Here is a 24,334-nt window from a genome sequence, read left to right on the forward strand (position 1 = left end):
GCTCACCTTTGATCCACATTGTCATAATGGACAATTGCTTCCATGTGGCCCCACTGGGTCACAATAGCCCCTTGGTTCCATAGGTTTTCTAGAATGTAATGTATAATTTTCTACAATGGAACAATGGACTCCTTGGTTCTGTGAGCTCCCCTGCTTTTTGCAGAGGTGTCTTTGGTTCCAACAAGGCCCCGCTGTGTCTCAGTGCACCCTGGCTTCCATGCGCATCTGGAGTATCACAAAGGCTCCTTGGTTCCACGAGGTCTTGCTGTGTCACAATGGATGCTGTGCTCCATGAGGCCCTCCAAAGTCATCATGGAGCCTTGATTCCATGTGCTTCCATTGTGGCCCAGTGATGGCCTTGGTTCCATCAGTTTCCTTAGTGGCACAATGCTCTCCATGCTTCCATGATTGCCCACAATGTCACAATGCTCTCCATGCTTCCATGAGGCCCTGCTTTGCCACAATGCTCCCCTTGTGTCCATGAGGCCCCGCTGTGTCCCAATGGACGGAGGGTTCCATGAGGTTCCGTGCTGTCCCCATGCTCTTCTTGAATCCGCAGTGTAACAATGGACCATTGCTTCCAGGCGGCCTCTCTGTGTCACAAGGGGCTCCTTGATTCCATGATTCCCCACGGTGTCACCATGGAGCCTTGTTTCTAGGAGGTTCTGTACTGTCACAATTGTCTCCTTGATCCCATGAGCCCCTGCAGTGTCACAATGGCTCCTTGCTTCCATGAGGAACACAAAAGCTTTGCATCAACACTGAGCAACAGCTGCTGAACACACCTGGGAGCATCTGCTTGCATCAAAAGAGGGCTTCAAGCTGAGAAAGGCAGCAGCAGCTTCCATCTGCAACAGAGAGCCAGGCAAAGGACAGGGGCAGAGAATTCAGTGGAAAGACTGCGAGAATTCTGCTCCCAGAGATCATTCCTGCTAACAGGGTCCCTTGTAGAAAGGGGACATCATTCCAGGCAGCCGGGACTGAGCATGTAGGGTTTGTTGTTGAGGAAACCTGCTCAGGCTTTTCCATTCTTTCCTTACAAACAGGAAAACTTCTCTGGGCCTGTGTGCAGGCAGAGCCCTAAGGAGAGCAGATGGCACATGGTGCCGTGGGCTGGGACCGCCAGCTGCAGAGCTCAAGGGAAGAAGCCCCGCTGTGTCACAATGGCTCCTTGGCTTCATGTGCATCACCTGTGTCACCATGGTCTCCTTGATTCCATGAGGCCCCACTGTGTCACAATGGCTCCTTGGCTTCATGTGCATCACCTGTGTCACCATGGTCTCCTTGATTCCATGAGGCCCCACTGTGTCACAATGGCTCCTTGGCTTCATGTGCATCACCTGTGTCACAATGGTCTCCTTGATTCCATGAGGCCCCACTGTGTCACAATGGCTCCTTGGCTTCATGTGCATCACCTGTGTCACAATGGTCTCCTTGATTCCATGAGGCCCCACTGTGTCACAATGGCTCCTTGGCTTCATGTGCATCACCTGTGTCACCATGGCCTCCTTGATTCCATGAGGCCCCACTGTGTCACAATGGCTCCTTGGCTTCGTGTGCATCACCTGTGTCACCATGGTCTCCTTGATTCCATGAGGCCCCACTGCGTCACAATGGCTCCTTGCTTCCATGAGGTTCCGCAGTGTCACCATGCTCACCTTTGATCCACATTGTCATAATGGACAATTGCTTCCATGTGGCCCCACTGGGTCACAATAGCCCCTTGGTTCCATAGGTTTTCTAGAATGTAATGTATAATTTTCTACAATGGAACAATGGACTCCTTGGTTCTGTGAGCTACCCTGCTTTTTGCAGAGGTGTCTTTGGTTCCAACAAGGCCCCGCTGTGTCTCAGTGCACCCTGGCTTCCATGCGCATCTGGAGTATCACAAAGGCTCCTTGGTTCCACGAGGTCTTGCTGTGTCACAATGGATGCTGTGCTCCATGAGGCCCTCCAAAGTCATCATGGAGCCTTGATTCCATGTGCTTCCATTGTGGCCCAGTGATGGCCTTGGTTCCATCAGTTTCCTTAGTGGCACAATGCTCTCCATGCTTCCATGATTGCCCACAATGTCACAATGCTCTCCATGCTTCCATGAGGCCCTGCTTTGCCACAATGGTCCCCTTGTGTCCATGAGGCCCCGCTGTGTCCCAGTGGACGGAGGGTTCCATGAGGTTCCGTGCTGTCCCCATGGTCTTCTTGAATCCGCAGTGTAACAATGGACCATTGCTTCCAGGCGGCCTCTCTGTGTCACAAGGGGCTCCTTGATTCCATGATTCCCCACGGTGTCACCATGGAGCCTTGTTTCTAGGAGGTTCTGTACTGTCACAATTGTCTCCTTGATCCCATGAGCCCCTGCAGTGTCACAATGGCTCCTTGCTTCCATGAGGAACACAAAAGCTTTGCATCAACACTGAGCAACAGCTGCTGAACACACCTGGGAGCATCTGCTTGCATCAAAAGAGGGCTTCAAGCTGAGAATGGCAGCAGCAGCTTCCATCTGCAACAGAGAGCCAGGCAAAGGACAGGGGCAGAGAATTCAGTGGAAAGACTGCGAGAATTCTGCTCCCAGAGATCATTCCTGCACACAGTGTCCCTTGTAGAAAGGGGACATCATTCCACGCAGCCGGGACTGAGCATGTAGGGTTTGTTGTTGAGGAAACCTGCTCAGGCTTTTCCATTCTTTCCTTACAAACAGGAAAACTTCTCTGGGCCTGTGTGCAGGCAGAGCCCTAAGGAGAGCAGATGGCACATGGTGCTGTGGGCTGGGACCGCCAGCTGCAGAGCTGAAGGGAAGAAGCCCCGCTGTGTCACAATGGCTCCTTGGCTTCATGTGCATCACCTGTGTCACCATGGTCTCCTTGATTCCATGAGGCCCCACTGTGTGACAATGGCTCCTTGGCTTCGTGTGCATCACCTGTGTCACCATGGTCTCCTTGATTCCATGAGGCCCCACTGTGTCACAATGGCTCCTTGGCTTCATGTGCATCACCTGTGTCACCATGGTCTCCTTGATTCCATGAGGCCCCACTGTGTCACAATGGCTCCTTGGCTTCGTGTGCATCACCTGTGTCACCATGGTCTCCTTGATTCCATGAGGCCCCACTGTGTCACAATGGCTCCTTGGCTTCATGTGCATCACCTGTGTCACCATGGTCTCCTTGATTCCATGAGGCCCCACTGTGTCACAATGGCTCCTTGGCTTCGTGTGCATCACCTGTGTCACCATGGTCTCCTTGATTCCATGAGGCCCCACTGCGTCACAATGGCTCCTTGCTTCCATGAGGTTCCGCAGTGTCACCATGCTCACCTTTGATCCACATTGTCATAATGGACAATTGCTTCCATGTGGCCCCACTGGGTCACAATAGCCCCTTGGTTCCATAGGTTTTCTAGAATGTAATGTATAATTTTCTACAATGGAACAATGGACTCCTTGGTTCTGTGAGCTACCCTGCTTTTTGCAGAGGTGTCTTTCGTTCCAACAAGGCCCCGCTGTGTCTCAGTGCACCCTGGCTTCCATGCGCATCTGGAGTATCACAAAGGCTCCTTGGTTCCACGAGGTCTTGCTGTGTCACAATGGATGCTGTGCTCCATGAGGCCCTCCAAAGTCATCATGGAGCCTTGATTCCATGTGCTTCCATTGTGTCCCAGTGATGGCCTTGGTTCCATCAGTTTCCTTAGTGGCACAATGCTCTCCATGCTTCCATGATTGCCCACAATGTCACAATGCTCTCCATGCTTCCATGAGGCCCTGCTTTGCCACAATGCTCCCCTTGTGTCCATGAGGCCCCGCTGTGTCCCAATGGACGGAGGGTTCCATGAGGTTCCGTGCTGTCCCCATGCTCTTCTTGAATCCGCAGTGTAACAATGGACCATTGCTTCCAGGCGGCCTCTCTGTGTCACAAGGGGCTCCTTGATTCCATGATTCCCCACGGTGTCACCATGGAGCCTTGTTTCTAGGAGGTTCTGTACTGTCACAATTGTCTCCAGGATCCCATGAGCCCCTGCAGTGTCACAATGGCTCCTTGCTTCCATGAGGAACACAAAAGCTTTGCATCAACACTGAGCAACAGCTGCTGAACACACCTGGGAGCATCTGCTTGCATCAAAAGAGGGCTTCAAGCTGAGAATGGCAGCAGCAGCTTCCATCTGCAACAGAGAGCCAGGCAAAGGACAGGGACAGAGAATTCAGTGGAAAGACTGCGAGAATTCTGCTTTCAGAGATCATTCCTGCTCACAGTGTCCCTTGTAGAAAGGGGACATCATTCCAGGCAGCCTGGACTGAGCATGTAGGGTTTGTTGTTGAGGAAACCTGCTCAGGCTTTTCCATTCTTTCCTTACAAACAGGAAAACTTCTCTGGGCCTGTGTGCAGGCAGAGCCCTAAGGAGAGCAGATGGCACATGGTGCCGTGGGCTGGGACCGCCAGCTGCAGAGCTCAAGGGAAGAAGCCCCGCTGTGTCACAATGGCTCCTTGGCTTCGTGTGCATCACCTGTGTCACCATGGTCTCCTTGATTCCATGAGGCCCCACTGTGTCACAATGGCTCCTTGGCTTCGTGTGCATCACCTGTGTCACCATGGTCTCCTTGATTCCATGAGGCCCCACTGTGTCACAATGGCTCCTTGGCTTCGTGTGCATCACCTGTGTCACCATGGTCTCCTTGATTCCATGAGGCCCCACTGTGTCACAATGGCTCCTTGGCTTCGTGTGCATCACCTGTGTCACCATGGTCTCCTTGATTCCATGAGGCCCCACTGGGTCACAATGGCTCCTTGGCTTCATGTGCATCACCTGTGTCACCATGGTCTCCTTGATTCCATGAGGCCCCACTGTGTCACAATGGCTCCTTGGCTTCATGTGCATCACCTGTGTCACCATGGCCTCCTTGATTCCATGAGGCCCCACTGTGTCACAATGGCTCCTTGGCTTCATGTGCATCACCTGTGTCACCATGGTCTCCTTGATTCCATGAGGCCCCACTGTGTCACAATGGCTCCTTGGCTTCATGTGCATCACCTGTGTCACCATGGTCTCCTTGATTCCATGAGGCCCCACTGTGTCACAATAGCTCCTTGGCTTCATGTGCATCACCTGTGTCACCATGGTCTCCTTGATTCCATCAGGCCCCACTGTGTCACAATGGCTCCTTGGCTTCATGTGCATCACCTGTGTCACCATGGTCTCCTTGATTCCATGAGGCCCCACTGCGTCACAATGGCTCCTTGCTTCCATGAGGTTCCGCAGTGTCACCATGCTCACCTTTGATCCACATTGTCATAATGGACAATTGCTTCCATGTGGCCCCACTGTGTCACAATAGCCCCTTGGTTCCATAGGTTTTCTAGAATGTAATGTATAATTTTCTACAATGGAACAATGGACTCCTTTGTTCTGTGAGCTACCCTGCTTTTTGCAGAGGTGTCTTTGGTTCCAACAAGGCCCCGCTGTGTCTCAGTGCACCCTGGCTTCCATGCGCATCTGGAGTATCACAAAGGCTCCTTGGTTCCACGAGGTCTTGCTGTGTCACAATGGATGCTGTGCTCCATGAGGCCCTCCAAAGTCATCATGGAGCCTTGATTCCATGTGCTTCCATTGTGTCCCAGTGATGGCCTTGGTTCCATCAGTTTCCTTAGTGGCACAATGCTCTCCATGCTTCCATGATTGCCCACAATGTCACAATGCTCTCCATGCTTCCATGAGGCCCTGCTTTGCCACAATGGTCCCCTTGTGTCCATGAGGCCCCGCTGTGTCCCAGTGGACGGAGGGTTCCATGAGGTTCCGTGCTGTCCCCATGCTCTTCTTGAATCCGCAGTGTAACAATGGACCATTGCTTCCAGGCGGCCTCTCTGTGTCACAAGGGGCTCCTTGATTCCATGATTCCCCACGGTGTCACCATGGAGCCTTGTTTCTAGGAGGTTCTGTACTGTCACAATTGTCTCCTTGATGCCATGAGCCCCTGCAGTGTCACAATGGCTCCTTGCTTCCATGAGGAACACAAAAGCTTTGCATCAACACTGAGCAACAGCTGCTGAACACACCTGGGAGCATCTGCTTGCATCAAAAGAGGGCTTCAAGCTGAGAATGGCAGCAGCAGCTTCCATCTGCAACAGAGAGCCAGGCAAAGGACAGGGGCAGAGAATTCAGTGGAAAGACTGCGAGAATTCTGCTCCCAGAGATCATTCCTGCACACAGGGTCCCTTGTAGAAAGGGGACATCATTCCACGCAGCCGGGACTGAGCATGTAGGGTTTGTTGTTGAGGAAACCTGCTCAGGCTTTTCCATTCTTTCCTTACAAACAGGAAAACTTCTCTGGGCCTGTGTGCAGGCAGAGCCCTAAGGAGAGCAGATGGCACATGGTGCCGTGGGCTGGGACCGCCAGCTGCAGAGCTCAAGGGAAGAAGCCCCGCTGTGTCACAATGGCTCCTTGGCGTCATGTGCATCACCTGTGTCACCATGGTCTCCTTGATTCCATGAGGCCCCACTGTGTCACAATGGCTCCTTGGCTTCGTGTGCATCACCTGTGTCACCATGGTCTCCTTGATTCCATGAGGCCCCACTGTGTCACAATGGCTCCTTGGCTTCATGTGCATCACCTGGGTCACCATGGTCTCCTTGATTCCATGAGGCCCCACTGTGTCACAATGGCTCCTTGGCTTCGTGTGCATCACCTGTGTCACCATGGTCTCCTTGATTCCATGAGGCCCCACTGTGTCACAATGGCTCCTTGGCTTCATGTGCATCACCTGTGTCACAATGGTCTCCTTGATTCCATGAGGCCCCACTGTGTCACAATGGCTCCTTGGCTTCATGTGCATCACCTGTGTCACCATGGTCTCCTTGATTCCATGAGGCCCCACTGTGTCACAATGGCTCCTTGGCTTCATGTGCATCACCTGTGTCACAATGGTCTCCTTGATTCCATGAGGCCCCACTGTGTCACAATGGCTCCTTGGCTTCATGTGCATCACCTGTGTCACAATGGTCTCCTTGATTCCATGAGGCCCCACTGTGTCACAATGGCTCCTTGGCTTCATGTGCATCACCTGTGTCACCATGGTCTCCTTGATTCCATGAGGCCCCACTGTGTCACAATGGCTCCTTGGCTTCGTGTGCATCACCTGTGTCACCATGGTCTCCTTGATTCCATGAGGCCCCACTGCGTCACAATGGCTCCTTGGCTTCCATGAGGTTCCGCAGTGTCACCATGCTCACCTTTGATCCACATTGTCATAATGGACAATTGCTTCCATGTGGCCCCACTGGGTCACAATAGCCCCTTGGTTCCATAGGTTTTCTAGAATGTAATGTATAATTTTCTACAATGGAACAATGGACTCCTTGGTTCTGTGAGCTCCCCTGCTTTTTGCAGAGGTGTCTTTGGTTCCAACAAGGCCTTGCTGTGTCTCAGTGCACCCTGGCTTCCATGCGCATCTGGAGTATCACAAAGGCTCCTTGGTTCCACGAGGTCTTGCTGTGTCACAATGGATGCTGTGCTCCATGAGGCCCTCCAAAGTCATCATGGAGCCTTGATTCCATGTGCTTCCATTGTGGCCCAGTGATGGCCTTGGTTCCATCAGTTTCCTTAGTGGCACAATGCTCTCCATGCTTCCATGATTGCCCACAATGTCACAATGCTCTCCATGCTTCCATGAGGCCCTGCTTTGCCACAATGGTCCCCTTGTGTCCATGAGGCCCCGCTGTGTCCCAATGGACGGAGGGTTCCATGAGGTTCCGTGCTGTCCCCATGGTCTTCTTGAATCCGCAGTGTAACAATGGACCATTGCTTCCAGGCGGCCTCTCTGTGTCACAAGGGGCTCCTTGATTCCATGATTCCCCACGGTGTCACCATGGAGCCTTGTTTCTAGGAGGTTCTGTACTGTCACAATTGTCTCCAGGATCCCATGAGCCCCTGCAGTGTCACAATGGCTCCTTGCTTCCATGAGGAACACAAAAGCTTTGCATCAACACTGAGCAACAGCTGCTGAACACACCTGGGAGCACCTGCTTGCATCAAAAGAGGGCTTCAAGCTGAGAAAGGCAGCAGCAGCTTCCATCTGCAACAGAGAGCCAGGCAAAGGACAGGGGCAGAGAATTCAGTGGAAAGACTGCGAGAATTCTGCTTTCAGAGATCATTCCTGCTCACAGTGTCCCTTGTAGAAAGGGGACATCATTGCAGGCAGCCTGGACTGAGCATGTAGGGTTTGTTGTTGAGGAAACCTGCTCAGGCTTTTCCATTCTTTCCTTACAAACAGGAAAACTTCTCTGGGCCTGTGTGCAGGCAGAGCCCTAAGGAGAGCAGATGGCACATGGTGCCGTGGGCTGGGACCGCCAGCTGCAGAGCTCAAGGGAAGAAGCCCCGCTGTGTCACAATGGCTCCTTGGCTTCATGTGCATCACCTGTGTCACCATGGTCTCCTTGATTCCATGAGGCCCCACTGTGTCACAATGGCTCCTTGGCTTCATGTGCATCACCTGTGTCACAATGGTCTCCTTGATTCCATGAGGCCCCACTGTGTCACAATGGCTCCTTGGCTTCGTGTGCATCACCTGTGTCACCATGGTCTCCTTGATTCCATGAGGCCCCACTGTGTCACAATGGCTCCTTGGCTTCATGTGCATCACCTGTGTCACCATGGTCTCCTTGATTCCATGAGGCCCCACTGTGTCACAATGGCTCCTTGGCTTCATGTGCATCACCTGTGTCACCATGGTCTCCTTGATTCCATGAGGCCCCACTGCGTCACAATGGCTCCTTGGCTTCATGTGCATCACCTGTGTCACCATGGTCTCCTTGATTCCATGAGGCCCCACTGTGTCACAATGGCTCCTTGGCTTCATGTGCATCACCTGTGTCACCATGGTCTCCTTGATTCCATGAGGCCCCACTGTGTCACAATGGCTCCTTGGCTTCATGTGCATCACCTGTGTCACCATGGTCTCCTTGATTCCATGAGGCCCCACTGTGTCACAATGGCTCCTTGGCTTCATGTGCATCACCTGTGTCACCATGGTCTCCTTGATTCCATGAGGCCCCACTGTGTCACAATGGCTCCTTGGCTTCATGTGCATCACCTGTGTCACCATGGTCTCCTTGATTCCATGAGGCCCCACTGCGTCACAATGGCTCCTTGCTTCCATGAGGTTCCGCAGTGTCACCATGCTCACCTTTGATCCACATTGTCATAATGGACAATTGCTTCCATGTGGCCCCACTGGGTCACAATAGCCCCTTGGTTCCATAGGTTTTCTAGAATGTAATGTATAATTTTCTACAATGGAACAATGGACTCCTTGGTTCTGTGAGCTCCCCTGCTTTTTGCAGAGGTGTCTTTGGTTCCAACAAGGCCCCGCTGTGTCTCAGTGCACCCTGGCTTCCATGCGCATCTGGAGTATCACAAAGGCTCCTTGGTTCCACGAGGTCTTGCTGTGTCACAATGGATGCTGTGCTCCATGAGGCCCTCCAAAGTCATCATGGAGCCTTGATTCCATGTGCTTCCATTGTGGCCCAGTGATGGCCTTGGTTCCATCAGTTTCCTTAGTGGCACAATGCTCTCCATGCTTCCATGATTGCCCACAATGTCACAATGCTCTCCATGCTTCCATGAGGCCCTGCTTTGCCACAATGCTCCCCTTGTGTCCATGAGGCCCCGCTGTGTCCCAATGGACGGAGGGTTCCATGAGGTTCCGTGCTGTCCCCATGCTCTTCTTGAATCCGCAGTGTAACAATGGACCATTGCTTCCAGGCGGCCTCTCTGTGTCACAAGGGGCTCCTTGATTCCATGATTCCCCACGGTGTCACCATGGAGCCTTGTTTCTAGGAGGTTCTGTACTGTCACAATTGTCTCCTTGATCCCATGAGCCCCTGCAGTGTCACAATGGCTCCTTGCTTCCATGAGGAACACAAAAGCTTTGCATCAACACTGAGCAACAGCTGCTGAACACACCTGGGAGCATCTGCTTGCATCAAAAGAGGGCTTCAAGCTGAGAAAGGCAGCAGCAGCTTCCATCTGCAACAGAGAGCCAGGCAAAGGACAGGGGCAGAGAATTCAGTGGAAAGACTGCGAGAATTCTGCTCCCAGAGATCATTCCTGCTAACAGGGTCCCTTGTAGAAAGGGGACATCATTCCAGGCAGCCGGGACTGAGCATGTAGGGTTTGTTGTTGAGGAAACCTGCTCAGGCTTTTCCATTCTTTCCTTACAAACAGGAAAACTTCTCTGGGCCTGTGTGCAGGCAGAGCCCTAAGGAGAGCAGATGGCACATGGTGCCGTGGGCTGGGACCGCCAGCTGCAGAGCTCAAGGGAAGAAGCCCCACTGTGTCACAATGGCTCCTTGGCTTCATGTGCATCACCTGTGTCACCATGGTCTCCTTGATTCCATGAGGCCCCACTGTGTCACAATGGCTCCTTGGCTTCATGTGCATCACCTGTGTCACCATGGTCTCCTTGATTCCATGAGGCCCCACTGTGTCACAATGGCTCCTTGGCTTCATGTGCATCACCTGTGTCACAATGGTCTCCTTGATTCCATGAGGCCCCACTGTGTCACAATGGCTCCTTGGCTTCATGTGCATCACCTGTGTCACAATGGTCTCCTTGATTCCATGAGGCCCCACTGTGTCACAATGGCTCCTTGGCTTCATGTGCATCACCTGTGTCACCATGGCCTCCTTGATTCCATGAGGCCCCACTGTGTCACAATGGCTCCTTGGCTTCGTGTGCATCACCTGTGTCACCATGGTCTCCTTGATTCCATGAGGCCCCACTGCGTCACAATGGCTCCTTGCTTCCATGAGGTTCCGCAGTGTCACCATGCTCACCTTTGATCCACATTGTCATAATGGACAATTGCTTCCATGTGGCCCCACTGTGTCACAATAGCCCCTTGGTTCCATAGGTTTTCTAGAATGTAATGTATAATTTTCTACAATGGAACAATGGACTCCTTGGTTCTGTGAGCTACCCTGCTTTTTGCAGAGGTGTCTTTGGTTCCAACAAGGCCCCGCTGTGTCTCAGTGCACCCTGGCTTCCATGCGCATCTGGAGTATCACAAAGGCTCCTTGGTTCCACGAGGTCTTGCTGTGTCACAATGGATGCTGTGCTCCATGAGGCCCTCCAAAGTCATCATGGAGCCTTGATTCCATGTGCTTCCATTGTGGCCCAGTGATGGCCTTGGTTCCATCAGTTTCCTTAGTGGCACAATGCTCTCCATGCTTCCATGATTGCCCACAATGTCACAATGCTCTCCATGCTTCCATGAGGCCCTGCTTTGCCACAATGGTCCCCTTGTGTCCATGAGGCCCCGCTGTGTCCCAATGGACGGAGGGTTCCATGAGGTTCCGTGCTGTCCCCATGGTCTTCTTGAATCCGCAGTGTAACAATGGACCATTGCTTCCAGGCGGCCTCTCTGTGTCACAAGGGGCTCCTTGATTCCATGATTCCCCACGGTGTCACCATGGAGCCTTGTTTCTAGGAGGTTCTGTACTGTCACAATTGTCTCCTTGATCCCATGAGCCCCTGCAGTGTCACAATGGCTCCTTGCTTCCATGAGGAACACAAAAGCTTTGCATCAACACTGAGCAACAGCTGCTGAACACACCTGGGAGCACCTGCTTGCATCAAAAGAGGGCTTCAAGCTGAGAATGGCAGCAGCAGCTTCCATCTGCAACAGAGAGCCAGGCAAAGGACAGGGACAGAGAATTCAGTGGAAAGACTGCGAGAATTCTGCTCCCAGAGATCATTCCTGCTCACAGTGTCCCTTGTAGAAAGGGGACATCATTCCACGCAGCCGGGACTGAGCATGTAGGGTTTGTTGTTGAGGAAACCTGCTTAGGCTTTTCCATTCTTTCCTTACAAACAGGAAAACTTCTCTGGGCCTGTGTGCAGGCAGAGCCCTAAGGAGAGCAGATGGCACATGGTGCCGTGGGCTGGGACCGCCAGCTGCAGAGCTCAAGGGAAGAAGCCCCGCTGTGTCACCATGGCTCCTTGGCTTCATGTGCATCACCTGTGTCACCATGGTCTCCTTGATTCCATGAGGCCCCACTGGGTCACAATGGCTCCTTGGCTTCATGTGCATCACCTGTGTCACAATGGTCTCCTTGATTCCATGAGGCCCCACTGTGTCACAATGGCTCCTTGGCTTCATGTGCATCACCTGTGTCACCATGGTCTCCTTGATTCCATGAGGCCCCACTGGGTCACAATGGCTCCTTGGCTTCGTGTGCATCACCTGTGTCACCATGGTCTCCTTGATTCCATGAGGCCCCACTGTGTCACAATGGCTCCTTGGCTTCATGTGCATCACCTGTGTCACAATGGTCTCCTTGATTCCATGAGGCCCCACTGTGTCACAATGGCTCCTTGGCTTCATGTGCATCACCTGTGTCACCATGGTCTCCTTGATTCCATGAGGCCCCACTGTGTCACAATGGCTCCTTGGCTTCATGTGCATCACCTGTGTCACCATGGTCTCCTTGATTCCATGAGGCCCCACTGTGTCACAATGGCTCCTTGGCTTCATGTGCATCACCTGTGTCACCATGGTCTCCTTGATTCCATGAGGCCCCACTGTGTCACAATGGCTCCTTGGCTTCGTGTGCATCACCTGTGTCACCATGGTCTCCTTGATTCCATGAGGCCCCACTGCGTCACAATGGCTCCTTGCTTCCATGAGGTTCCGCAGTGTCACCATGCTCACCTTTGATCCACATTGTCATAATGGACAATTGCTTCCATGTGGCCCCACTGGGTCACAATAGCCCCTTGGTTCCATAGGTTTTCTAGAATGTAATGTATAATTTTCTACAATGGAACAATGGACTCCTTGGTTCTGTGAGCTCCCCTGCTTTTTGCAGAGGTGTCTTTGGTTCCAACAAGGCCCCGCTGTGTCTCAGTGCACCCTGGCTTCCATGCGCATCTGGACTATTACAAAGGCTCCTTGGTTCCACGAGGTCTTGCTGTGTCACAATGGATGCTGTGCTCCATGAGGCCCTCCAAAGTCATCATGGAGCCTTGATTCCATGTGCTTCCATTGTGTCCCAGTGATGGCCTTGGTTCCATCAGTTTCCTTAGTGGCACAATGCTCTCCATGCTTCCATGATTGCCCACAATGTCACAATGCTCTCCATGCTTCCATGAGGCCCTGCTTTGCCACAATGCTCCCCTTGTGTCCATGAGGCCCCGCTGTGTCCCAATGGACGGAGGGTTCCATGAGGTTCCGTGCTGTCCCCATGGTCTTCTTGAATCCGCAGTGTAACAATGGACCATTGCTTCCAGGCGGCCTCTCTGTGTCACAAGGGGCTCCTTGATTCCATGATTCCCCACGGTGTCACCATGGAGCCTTGTTTCTAGGAGGTTCTGTACTGTCACAATTGTCTCCTTGATCCCATGAGCCCCTGCAGTGTCACAATGGCTCCTTGCTTCCATGAGGAACACAAAAGCTTTGCATCAACACTGAGCAACAGCTGCTGAACACACCTGGGAGCACCTGCTTGCATCAAAAGAGGGCTTCAAGCTGAGAATGGCAGCAGCAGCTTCCATCTGCAACAGAGAGCCAGGCAAAGGACAGGGGCAGAGAATTCAGTGGAAAGACTGCGAGAATTCTGCTTTCAGAGATCATTCCTGCTCACAGGGTCCCTTGTAGAAAGGGGACATCATTCCACGCAGCCTGGACTGAGCATGTAGGGTTTGTTGTTGAGGAAACCTGCTCAGGCTTTTCCATTCTTTCCTTACAAACAGGAAAACTTCTCTGGGCCTGTGTGCAGGCAGAGCCCTAAGGAGAGCAGATGGCACATGGTGCCGTGGGCTGGGACCGCCAGCTGCAGAGCTCAAGGGAAGAAGCCCCGCTGTGTCACAATGGCTCCTTGGCTTCATGTGCATCACCTGTGTCACAATGGTCTCCTTGATTCCATGAGGCCCCACTGGGTCACAATGGCTCCTTGGCTTCATGTGCATCACCTGTGTCACCATGGTCTCCTTGATTCCATGAGGCCCCACTGTGTCACAATGGCTCCTTGGCTTCATGTGCATCACCTGTGTCACCATGGTCTCCTTGATTCCATGAGGCCCCACTGTGTCACAATGGCTCCTTGGCTTCGTGTGCATCACCTATGTCACCATGGTCTCCTTGATTCCATGAGGCCCCACTGCGTCACAATGGCTCCTTGCTTCCATGAGGTTCCACAGTGTCACCATGCTCACCTTTGATCCACATTGTCATAATGGACAATTGCTTCCATGTGGCCCCACTGGGTCACAATAGCCCCTTGGTTCCATAGGTTTTCTAGAATGTAATGTATAATTTTCTACAATGGAACAATGGACTCCTTGGTTCTGTGAGCTCCCCTGCTTTTTGCAGAGGTGTCTTTGGTTCCAACAAGGCCCCGCTGTGTCTCAGTGCACCCTGGCTTCCATGCGCATCTGGAGTATCACAAAGGCTCCTTGGTTCCACGAGGTCTTGCTGTGTCACAATGGATGCTGTGCTCCATGAGGCCCTCCAAAGTCATCATGGAGCCTTGATTCCATGTGCTTCCATTGTGTCCCAGGGATCGCCTTGGTTCCATCAGTTTCCTTAGTGGCACAATGCTCTCCATGCTTCCATGATTGCCCACAATGTCACAATGCTCTCCATGCTTCCATGAGGCCCTGCTTTGCCACAATGCTCCCCTTGTGTCCATGAGGCCCCGCTGTGTCCCAATGGACGGAGGGTTCCATGAGGTTCCGTGCTGTCCCCATGGTCTTCTTGAATCCGCAGTGTAACAATGGACCATTGCTTCCAGGCGGCCTCTCTGTGTCACAAGGGGCTCCTTGATTCCATGATTCCCCACGGTGTCACCATGGAGCCTTGTTTCTAGGAGGTTCTGTACTGTCACAATTGTCTCCAGGATCCCATGAGCCCCTGCAGTGTCACAATGGCTCCTTGCTTCCATGAGGAACACAAAAGCTTTGCATCAACACTGAGCAACAGCTGCTGAACACACCTGGGAGCATCTGCTTGCATCAAAAGAGGGCTTCAAGCTGAGAAAGGCAGCAGCAGCTTCCATCTGCAACAGAGAGCCAGGCAAAGGACAGGGACAGAGAATTCAGTGGAAAGACTGTGAGAATTCTGCTCCCAGAAATCATTCCTGCACACAGTGTCCCTTGTAGAAAGGGGACATCATTCCAGGCAGCCTGGACTGAGCATGTAGGGTTTGTTGTTGAGGAAACCTGCTCAGGCTTTTCCATTCTTTCCTTACAAACAGGAAAACTTCTCTGGGCCTGTGTGCAGGCAGAGCCCTAAGGAGAGCAGATGGCACATGGTGCCGTGGGCTGGGACCGCCAGCTGCAGAGCTCAAGGGAAGAAGCCCCGCTGTGTCACAATGGCTCCTTGGCTTCATGTGCATCACCTGTGTCACCATGGTCTCCTTGATTCCATGAGGCCCCACTGTGTCACAATGGCTCCTTGGCTTCGTGTGCATCACCTGTGTCACCATGGTCTCCTTGATTCCATGAGGCCCCACTGTGTCACAATGGCTCCTTGGCTTCATGTGCATCACCTGTGTCACCATGGTCTCCTTGATTCCATGAGGCCCCACTGGGTCACAATGGCTCCTTGGCTTCATGTGCATCACCTGTGTCACCATGGTCTCCTTGATTCCATGAGGCCCCACTGTGTCACAATGGCTCCTTGGCTTCATGTGCATCACCTGTGTCACCATGGTCTCCTTGATTCCATGAGGCCCCACTGTGTCACAATGGCTCCTTGGCTTCGTGTGCATCACCTATGTCACCATGGTCTCCTTGATTCCATGAGGCCCCACTGCGTCACAATGGCTCCTTGCTTCCATGAGGTTCCACAGTGTCACCATGCTCACCTTTGATCCACATTGTCATAATGGACAATTGCTTCCATGTGGCCCCACTGGGTCACAATAGCCCCTTGGTTCCATAGGTTTTCTAGAATGTAATGTATAATTTTCTACAATGGAACAATGGACTCCTTGGTTCTGTGAGCTCCCCTGCTTTTTGCAGAGGTGTCTTTGGTTCCAACAAGGCCCCGCTGTGTCTCAGTGCACCCTGGCTTCCATGCGCATCTGGAGTATCACAAAGGCTCCTTGGTTCCACGAGGTCTTGCTGTGTCACAATGGATGCTGTGCTCCATGAGGCCCTCCAAAGTCATCATGGAGCCTTGATTCCATGTGTTTCCATTGTGTCCCAGGGATCGCCTTGGTTCCATCAGTTTCCTTAGTGGCACAATGCTCTCCATGCTTCCATGATTGCCCACAATGTCACAATGCTCTCCATGCTTCCATGAGGCCCTGCTTTGCCACAATGGTCCCCTTGTGTCCATGAGGCCCCGCTGTGTCCCAATGGACGGAGGGTTCCATGAGGTTCCGTGCTGTCCCCATGGTCTTCTTGAATCCGCAGTGTAACAATGGACCATTGCTTCCAGGCGGCCTCTCTGTGTCACAAGGGGCTCCTTGATTCCATGATTCCCCACGGTGTCACCATGGAGCCTTGTTTCTAGGAGGTTCTGTACTGTCACAATTGTCTCCAGGATCCCATGAGCCCCTGCAGTGTCACAATGGCTCCTTGCTTCCATGAGGAACACAAAAGCTTTGCATCAACACTGAGCAACAGCTGCTGAACACACCTGGGAGCATCTGCTTGCATCAAAAGAGGGCTTCAAGCTGAGAAAGGCAGCAGCAGCTTCCATCTGCAACAGAGAGCCAGGCAAAGGACAGGGACAGAGAATTCAGTGGAAAGACTGTGAGAATTCTGCTCCCAGAAATCATTCCTGCACACAGTGTCCCTTGTAGAAAGGGGACATCATTCCAGGCAGCCTGGACTGAGCATGTAGGGTTTGTTGTTGAGGAAACCTGCTCAGGCTTTTCCATTCTTTCCTTACAAACAGGAAAACTTCTCTGGGCCTGTGTGCAGGCAGAGCCCTAAGGAGAACAGATGGCACATGGTGCCGTGGGCTGGGACCGCCAGCTGCAGAGCTCAAGGGAAGAAGCCCCACTGTGTCACAATGGCTCCTTGGCTTCATGTGCATCACCTGTGTCACCATGGTCTCCTTGATTCCATGAGGCCCCACTGTGTCACAATGGCTCCTTGGCTTCGTGTGCATCACCTGTGTCACCATGGTCTCCTTGATTCCATGAGGCCCCACTGTGTCACAATGGCTCCTTGGCTTCATGTGCATCACCTGTGTCACAATGGTCTCCTTGATTCCATGAGGCCCCACTGTGTCACAATGGCTCCTTGGCTTCATGTGCATCACCTGTGTCACCATGGTCTCCTTGATTCCATGAGGCCCCACTGTGTCACAATGGCTCCTTGGCTTCATGTGCATCACCTGTGTCACCATGGTCTCCTTGATTCCATGAGGCCCCACTGCGTCACAATGGCTCCTTGCTTCCATGAGGTTCCGCAGTGTCACCATGCTCACCTTTGATCCACATTGTCATAATGGACAATTGCTTCCATGTGGCCCCACTGGGTCACAATAGCCCCTTGGTTCCATAGGTTTTCTAGAATGTAATGTATAATTTTCTACAATGGAACAATGGACTCCTTGGTTCTGTGAGCTCCCCTGCTTTTTGCAGAGGTGTCTTTGGTTCCAACAAGGCCCCGCTGTGTCTCAGTGCACCCTGGCTTCCATGCGCATCTGGACTATCACAAAGGCTCCTTGGTTCCACGAGGTCTTGCTGTGTCACAATGGATGCTGTGCTCCATGAGGCCCTCCAAAGTCATCATGGAGCCTTGATTCCATGTGCTTCCATTGTGTCCCAGTGATGGCCTTGGTTCCATCAGTTTCCTTAGTGGCACAATGCTCTCCATGCTTCCATGATTGCCCACAATGTCACAATGCTCTCCATGCTTCCATGAGGCCCTGCTTTGCCACAATGGTCCCCTTGTGTCCATGAGGCCCCGCTGTGTCCCAATGGACGGAGGGTTCCATGAGGTTCCGTGCTGTCCCCATGCTCTTCTTGAATCCGCAGTGTAACAATGGACCATTGCTTCCAGGCGGCCTCTCTGTGTCACAAGGGGCTCCTTGATTCCATGATTCCCCACGGTGTCACCATGGAGCCTTGTTTCTAGGAGGTTCTGTACTGTCACAATTGTCTCCTTGATGCCATGAGCCCCTGCAGTGTCACAATGGCTCCTTGCTTCCATGAGGAACACAAAAGCTTTGCATCAACACTGAGCAACAGCTGCTGAACACACCTGGGAGCACCTGCTTGCATCAAAAGAGGGCTTCAAGCTGAGAATGGCAGCAGCAGCTTCCATCTGCAACAGAGAGCCAGGCAAAGGACAGGGACAGAGAATTCAGTGGAAAGACTGCGAGAATTCTGCTCCCAGAGATCATTCCTGCTCACAGGGTCCCTTGTAGAAAGGGGACATCATTCCAGGCAGCCGGGACTGAGCATGTAGGGTTTGTTGTTGAGGAAACCTGCTCAGGCTTTTCCATTCTTTCCTTACAAACAGGAAAACTTCTCTGGGCCTGTGTGCAGGCAGAGCCCTAAGGAGAGCAGATGGCACATGGTGCCGTGGGCTGGGACCGCCAGCTGCAGAGCTCAAGGGAAGAAGCCCCACTGTGTCACAATGGCTCCTTGGCTTCATGTGCATCACCTGTGTCACCATGGTCTCCTTGATTCCATGAGGCCCCACTGTGTCACAATGGCTCCTTGGCTTCGTGTGCATCACCTGTGTCACCATGGTCTCCTTGATTCCATGATTCCCCACGGTGTCACCATGGAGCCTTGTTTCTAGGAGGTTCTGTAGTGTCACAATTGTCTCCTTGATCCCATGAGCCCCTGCAGTGTCACAATGGCTCCTTGCTTCCATGAGGATCACAAAAGCTTTGCATCAACACTGAGCAACAGCTGCTGAACACACCTGGGAGCACCTGCTTGCATCAAAAGAGGGCTTCAAGCTGAGAATGGCAGCAGCAGCTTCCATCTGCAACAGAGAGCCAGGCAAAGGACAGGGACAGAGAATTCAGTGGAAAGACTGCGAGAATTCTGCTCCCAGAGATCATTCCTGCTCACAGGGTCCCTTGTAGAAAGGGGACATCATTCCAGGCAGCCGGGACTGAGCATGTAGGGTTTGTTGTTGAGGAAACCTGCTCAGGCTTTTCCATTCTTTCCTTACAAACAGGAAAACTTCTCTGGGCCTGTGTGCAGGCAGAGCCCTAAGGAGAGCAGATGGCACATGGTGCCGTGGGCTGGGACCGCCAGCTGCAGAGCTCAAGGGAAGAAGCCCCACTGTGTCACAATGGCTCCTTGGCTTCATGTGCATCACCTGTGTCACCATGGTCTCCTTGATTCCATGAGGCCCCACTGTGTCACAATGGCTCCTTGGCTTCGTGTGCATCACCTGTGTCACCATGGTCTCCTTGATTCCATGATTCCCCACGGTGTCACCATGGAGCCTTGTTTCTAGGAGGTTCTGTAGTGTCACAATTGTCTCCTTGATCCCATGAGCCCCTGCAGTGTCACAATGGCTCCTTGCTTCCATGAGGATCACAAAAGCTTTGCATCAACACTGAGCAACAGCTGCTGAACACACCTGGGAGCATCTGCTTGCATCAAAAGAGGGCTTCAAGCTGAGAATGGCAGCAGCAGCTTCCATCTGCAACAGAGAGCCAGGCAAAGGACAGGGGCAGAGAATTCAGTGGAAAGACTGCGAGAATTCTGCTTTCAGAGATCATTCCTGCTCACAGGGTCCCTTGTAGAAAGGGGACATCATTCCAGGCAGCCTGGACTGAGCATGTAGGGTTTGTTGTTGAGGAAACCTGCTCAGGCTTTTCCATTCTTTCCTTACAAACAGGAAAACTTCTCTGGGCCTGTGTGCAGGCAGAGCCCTAAGGAGAGCAGATGGCACATGGTGCCGTGGGCTGGGACCGCCAGCTGCAGAGCTCAAGGGAAGAAGCCCCGCTGTGTCACAATGGCTCCTTGGCTTCATGTGCATCACCTGTGTCACCATGGTCTCCTTGATTCCATGAGGCCCCACTGTGTCACAATGGCTCCTTGGCTTCATGTGCATCACCTGCGTCACCATGGTCTCCTTGATTCCATGAGGCCCCACTGGGTCACAATGGCTCCTTGGCTTCGTGTGCATCACCTGTGTCACCATGGTCTCCTTGATTCCATGAGGCCCCACTGTGTCACAATGGCTCCTTGGCTTCATGTGCATCACCTGTGTCACCATGGTCTCCTTGATTCCATGAGGCCCCACTGTGTCACAATGGCTCCTTGGCTTCATGTGCATCACCTGTGTCACCATGGTCTCCTTGATTCCATGAGGCCCCACTGTGTCACAATGGCTTCTTGGCTTCATGTGCATCACCTGTGTCACCATGGTCTCCTTGATTCCATGAGGCCCCACTGTGTCACAATGGCTCCTTGGCTTCATGTGCATCACCTGTGTCACCATGGTCTCCTTGATTCCATGAGGCCCCACTGTGTCACAATGGCTCCTTGGCTTCATGTGCATCACCTGTGTCACCATGGTCTCCTTGATTCCATGAGGCCCCACTGTGTCACAATGGCTCCTTGGCTTCATGTGCATCACCTGTGTCACCATGGTCTCCTTGATTCCATGAGGCCCCACTGTGTCACAATGGCTCCTTGGCTTCATGTGCATCACCTGTGTCACCATGGTCTCCTTGATTCCATGAGGCCCCACTGTGTCACAATGGCTCCTTGGCTTCGTGTGCATCACCTGTGTCACCATGGTCTCCTTGATTCCATGAGGCCCCACTGCGTCACAATGGCTCCTTGCTTCCATGAGGTTCCGCAGTGTCACCATGCTCACCTTTGATCCACATTGTCATAATGGACAATTGCTTCCATGTGGCCCCACTGGGTCACAATAGCCCCTTGGTTCCATAGGTTTTCTAGAATGTAATGTATAATTTTCTACAATGGAACAATGGACTCCTTGGTTCTGTGAGCTCCCCTGCTTTTTGCAGAGGTGTCTTTGGTTCCAACAAGGCCCCGCTGTGTCTCAGTGCACCCTGGCTTCCATGCGCATCTGGAGTATCACAAAGGCTCCTTGGTTCCACGAGGTCTTGCTGTGTCACAATGGATGCTGTGCTCCATGAGGCCCTCCAAAGTCATCATGGAGCCTTGATTCCATGTGCTTCCATTGTGTCCCAGTGATGGCCTTGGTTCCATCAGTTTCCTTAGTGGCACAATGCTCTCCATGCTTCCATGATTGCCCACAATGTCACAATGCTCTCCATGCTTCCATGAGGCCCTGCTTTGCCACAATGCTCCCCTTGTGTCCATGAGGCCCCGCTGTGTCCCAATGGACGGAGGGTTCCATGAGGTTCCGTGCTGTCCCCATGGTCTTCTTGAATCCGCAGTGTAACAATGGACCATTGCTTCCAGGCGGCCTCTCTGTGTCACAAGGGGCTCCTTGATTCCATGATTCCCCACGGTGTCACCATGGAGCCTTGTTTCTAGGAGGTTCTGTACTGTCACAATTGTCTCCTTGATCCCATGAGCCCCTGCAGTGTCACAATGGCTCCTTGCTTCCATGAGGAACACAAAAGCTTTGCATCAACACTGAGCAACAGCTGCTGAACACACCTGGGAGCATCTGCTTGCATCAAAAGAGGGCTTCAAGCTGAGAATGGCAGCAGCAGCTTCCATCTGCAACAGAGAGCCAGGCAAAGGACAGGGGCAGAGAATTCAGTGGAAAGACTGCGAGAATTCTGCTTTCAGAGATCATTCCTGCTCACAGGGTCCCTTGTAGAAAGGGGACATCATTCCAGGCAGCCTGGACTGAGCATGTAGGGTTTGTTGTTGAGGAAACCTGCTCAGGCTTTTCCATTCTTTCCTTACAAACAGGAAAATTTCTCTGGGCCTGTGTGCAGGCAGAGCCCTAAGGAGAGCAGATGGCACATGGTGCCGTGGGCTGGGACCGCCAGCTGCAGAGCTCAAGGGAAGAAGCCCCGCTGTGTCACAATGGCTCCTTGGCTTCATGTGCATCACCTGTGTCACCATGGTCTCCTTGATTCCATGAGGCCCCACTGTGTCACAATGGCTCCTTGGCTTCGTGTGCATCACCTGTGTCACCATGGTCTCCTTGATTCCATGAGGCCCCACTGTGTCACAATGGCTCCTTGGCTTCATGTGCATCACCTGTGTCACCATGGTCTCCTTGATTCCATGTGGCCCCACTGTGTCACAATGGCTCCTTGGCTTCATGTGCATCACCTGTGTCACCATGGTCTCCTTGATTCCATGAGGCCCCACTGTGTCACAATGGCTCCTTGGCTTCATGTGCATCACCTGTGTCACCATGGTCTCCTTGATTCCATGAGGCCCCACTGTGTCACAATGGCTCCTTGGCTTCATGTGCATCACCTGTGTCACCATGGTCTCCTTGATTCCATGAGGCTCCACTGTGTCACAATGGCTCCTTGCTTCCATGAGGTTCCGCAGTGTCACCATGCTCACCTTTGATCCACATTGTCATAATGGACAATTGCTTCCATGTGGCCCCACTGGGTCACAATAGCCCCTTGGTTCCATAGGTTTTCTAGAATGTAATGTATAATTTTCTACAATGGAACAATGGACTCCTTGGTTCTGTGAGCTCCCCTGCTTTTTGCAGAGGTGTCTTTGGTTCCAACAAGGCCCCGCTGTGTCTCAGTGCACCCTGGCTTCCATGCGCATCTGGAGTATCACAAAGGCTCCTTGGTTCCACGAGGTCTTGCTGTGTCACAATGGATGCTGTGCTCCATGAGGCCCTCCAAAGTCATCATGGAGCCTTGATTCCATGTGCTTCCATTGTGTCCCAGTGATGGCCTTGGTTCCATCAGTTTCCTTAGTGGCACAATGCTCTCCATGCTTCCATGATTGCCCACAATGTCACAATGCTCTCCATGCTTCCATGAGGCCCTGCTTTGCCACAATGGTCCCCTTGTGTCCATGAGGCCCCGCTGTGTCCCAATGGACGGAGGGTTCCATGAGGTTCCGTGCTGTCCCCATGGTCTTCTTGAATCCGCAGTGTAACAATGGACCATTGCTTCCAGGCGGCCTCTCTGTGTCACAAGGGGCTCCTTGATTCCATGATTCCCCACGGTGTCACCATGGAGCCTTGTTTCTAGGAGGTTCTGTACTGTCACAATTGTCTCCTTGATCCCATGAGCCCCTGCAGTGTCACAATGGCTCCTTGCTTCCATGAGGAACACAAAAGCTTTGCATCAACACTGAGCAACAGCTGCTGAACACACCTGGGAGCATCTGCTTGCATCAAAAGAGGGCTTCAAGCTGAGAATGGCAGCAGCAGCTTCCATCTGCAACAGAGAGCCAGGCAAAGGACAGGGGCAGAGAATTCAGTGGAAAGACTGCGAGAATTCTGCTTTCAGAGATCATTCCTGCTCACAGGGTCCCTTGTAGAAAGGGGACATCATTCCAGGCAGCCTGGACTGAGCATGTAGGGTTTGTTGTTGAGGAAACCTGCTCAGGCTTTTCCATTCTTTCCTTACAAACAGGAAAATTTCTCTGGGCCTGTGTGCAGGCAGAGCCCTAAGGAGAGCAGATGGCACATGGTGCCGTGGGCTGGGACCGCCAGCTGCAGAGCTCAAGGGAAGAAGCCCCGCTGTGTCACAATGGCTCCTTGGCTTCATGTGCATCACCTGTGTCACCATGGTCTCCTTGATTCCATGAGGCCCCACTGTGTCACAATGGCTCCTTGGCTTCGTGTGCATCACCTGTGTCACCATGGTCTCCTTGATTCCATGAGGCCCCACTGTGTCACAATGGCTCCTTGGCTTCATGTGCATCACCTGTGTCACCATGGTCTCCTTGATTCCATGTGGCCCCACTGTGTCACAATGGCTCCTTGGCTTCATGTGCATCACCTGTGTCACCATGGTCTCCTTGATTCCATGAGGCCCCACTGTGTCACAATGGCTCCTTGGCTTCATGTGCATCACCTGTGTCACCATGGTCTCCTTGATTCCATGAGGCCCCACTGTGTCACAATGGCTCCTTGGCTTCATGTGCATCACCTGTGTCACCATGGTCTCCTTGATTCCATGAGGCCCCACTGTGTCACAATGGCTCCTTGCTTCCATGAGGTTCCGCAGTGTCACCATGCTCACCTTTGATCCACATTGTCATAATGGACAATTGCTTCCATGTGGCCCCACTGGGTCACAATAGCCCCTTGGTTCCATAGGTTTTCTAGAATGTAATGTATAATTTTCTACAATGGAACAATGGACTCCTTGGTTCTGTGAGCTCCCCTGCTTTTTGCAGAGGTGTCTTTGGTTCCAACAAGGCCCCGCTGTGTCTCAGTGCACCCTGGCTTCCATGCGCATCTGGAGTATCACA

This window comes from Corvus hawaiiensis, chromosome 28, assembly GCF_020740725.1.
Source record: "Corvus hawaiiensis isolate bCorHaw1 chromosome 28, bCorHaw1.pri.cur, whole genome shotgun sequence".
NCBI classification, from domain to species: domain Eukaryota; kingdom Metazoa; phylum Chordata; class Aves; order Passeriformes; family Corvidae; genus Corvus; species Corvus hawaiiensis.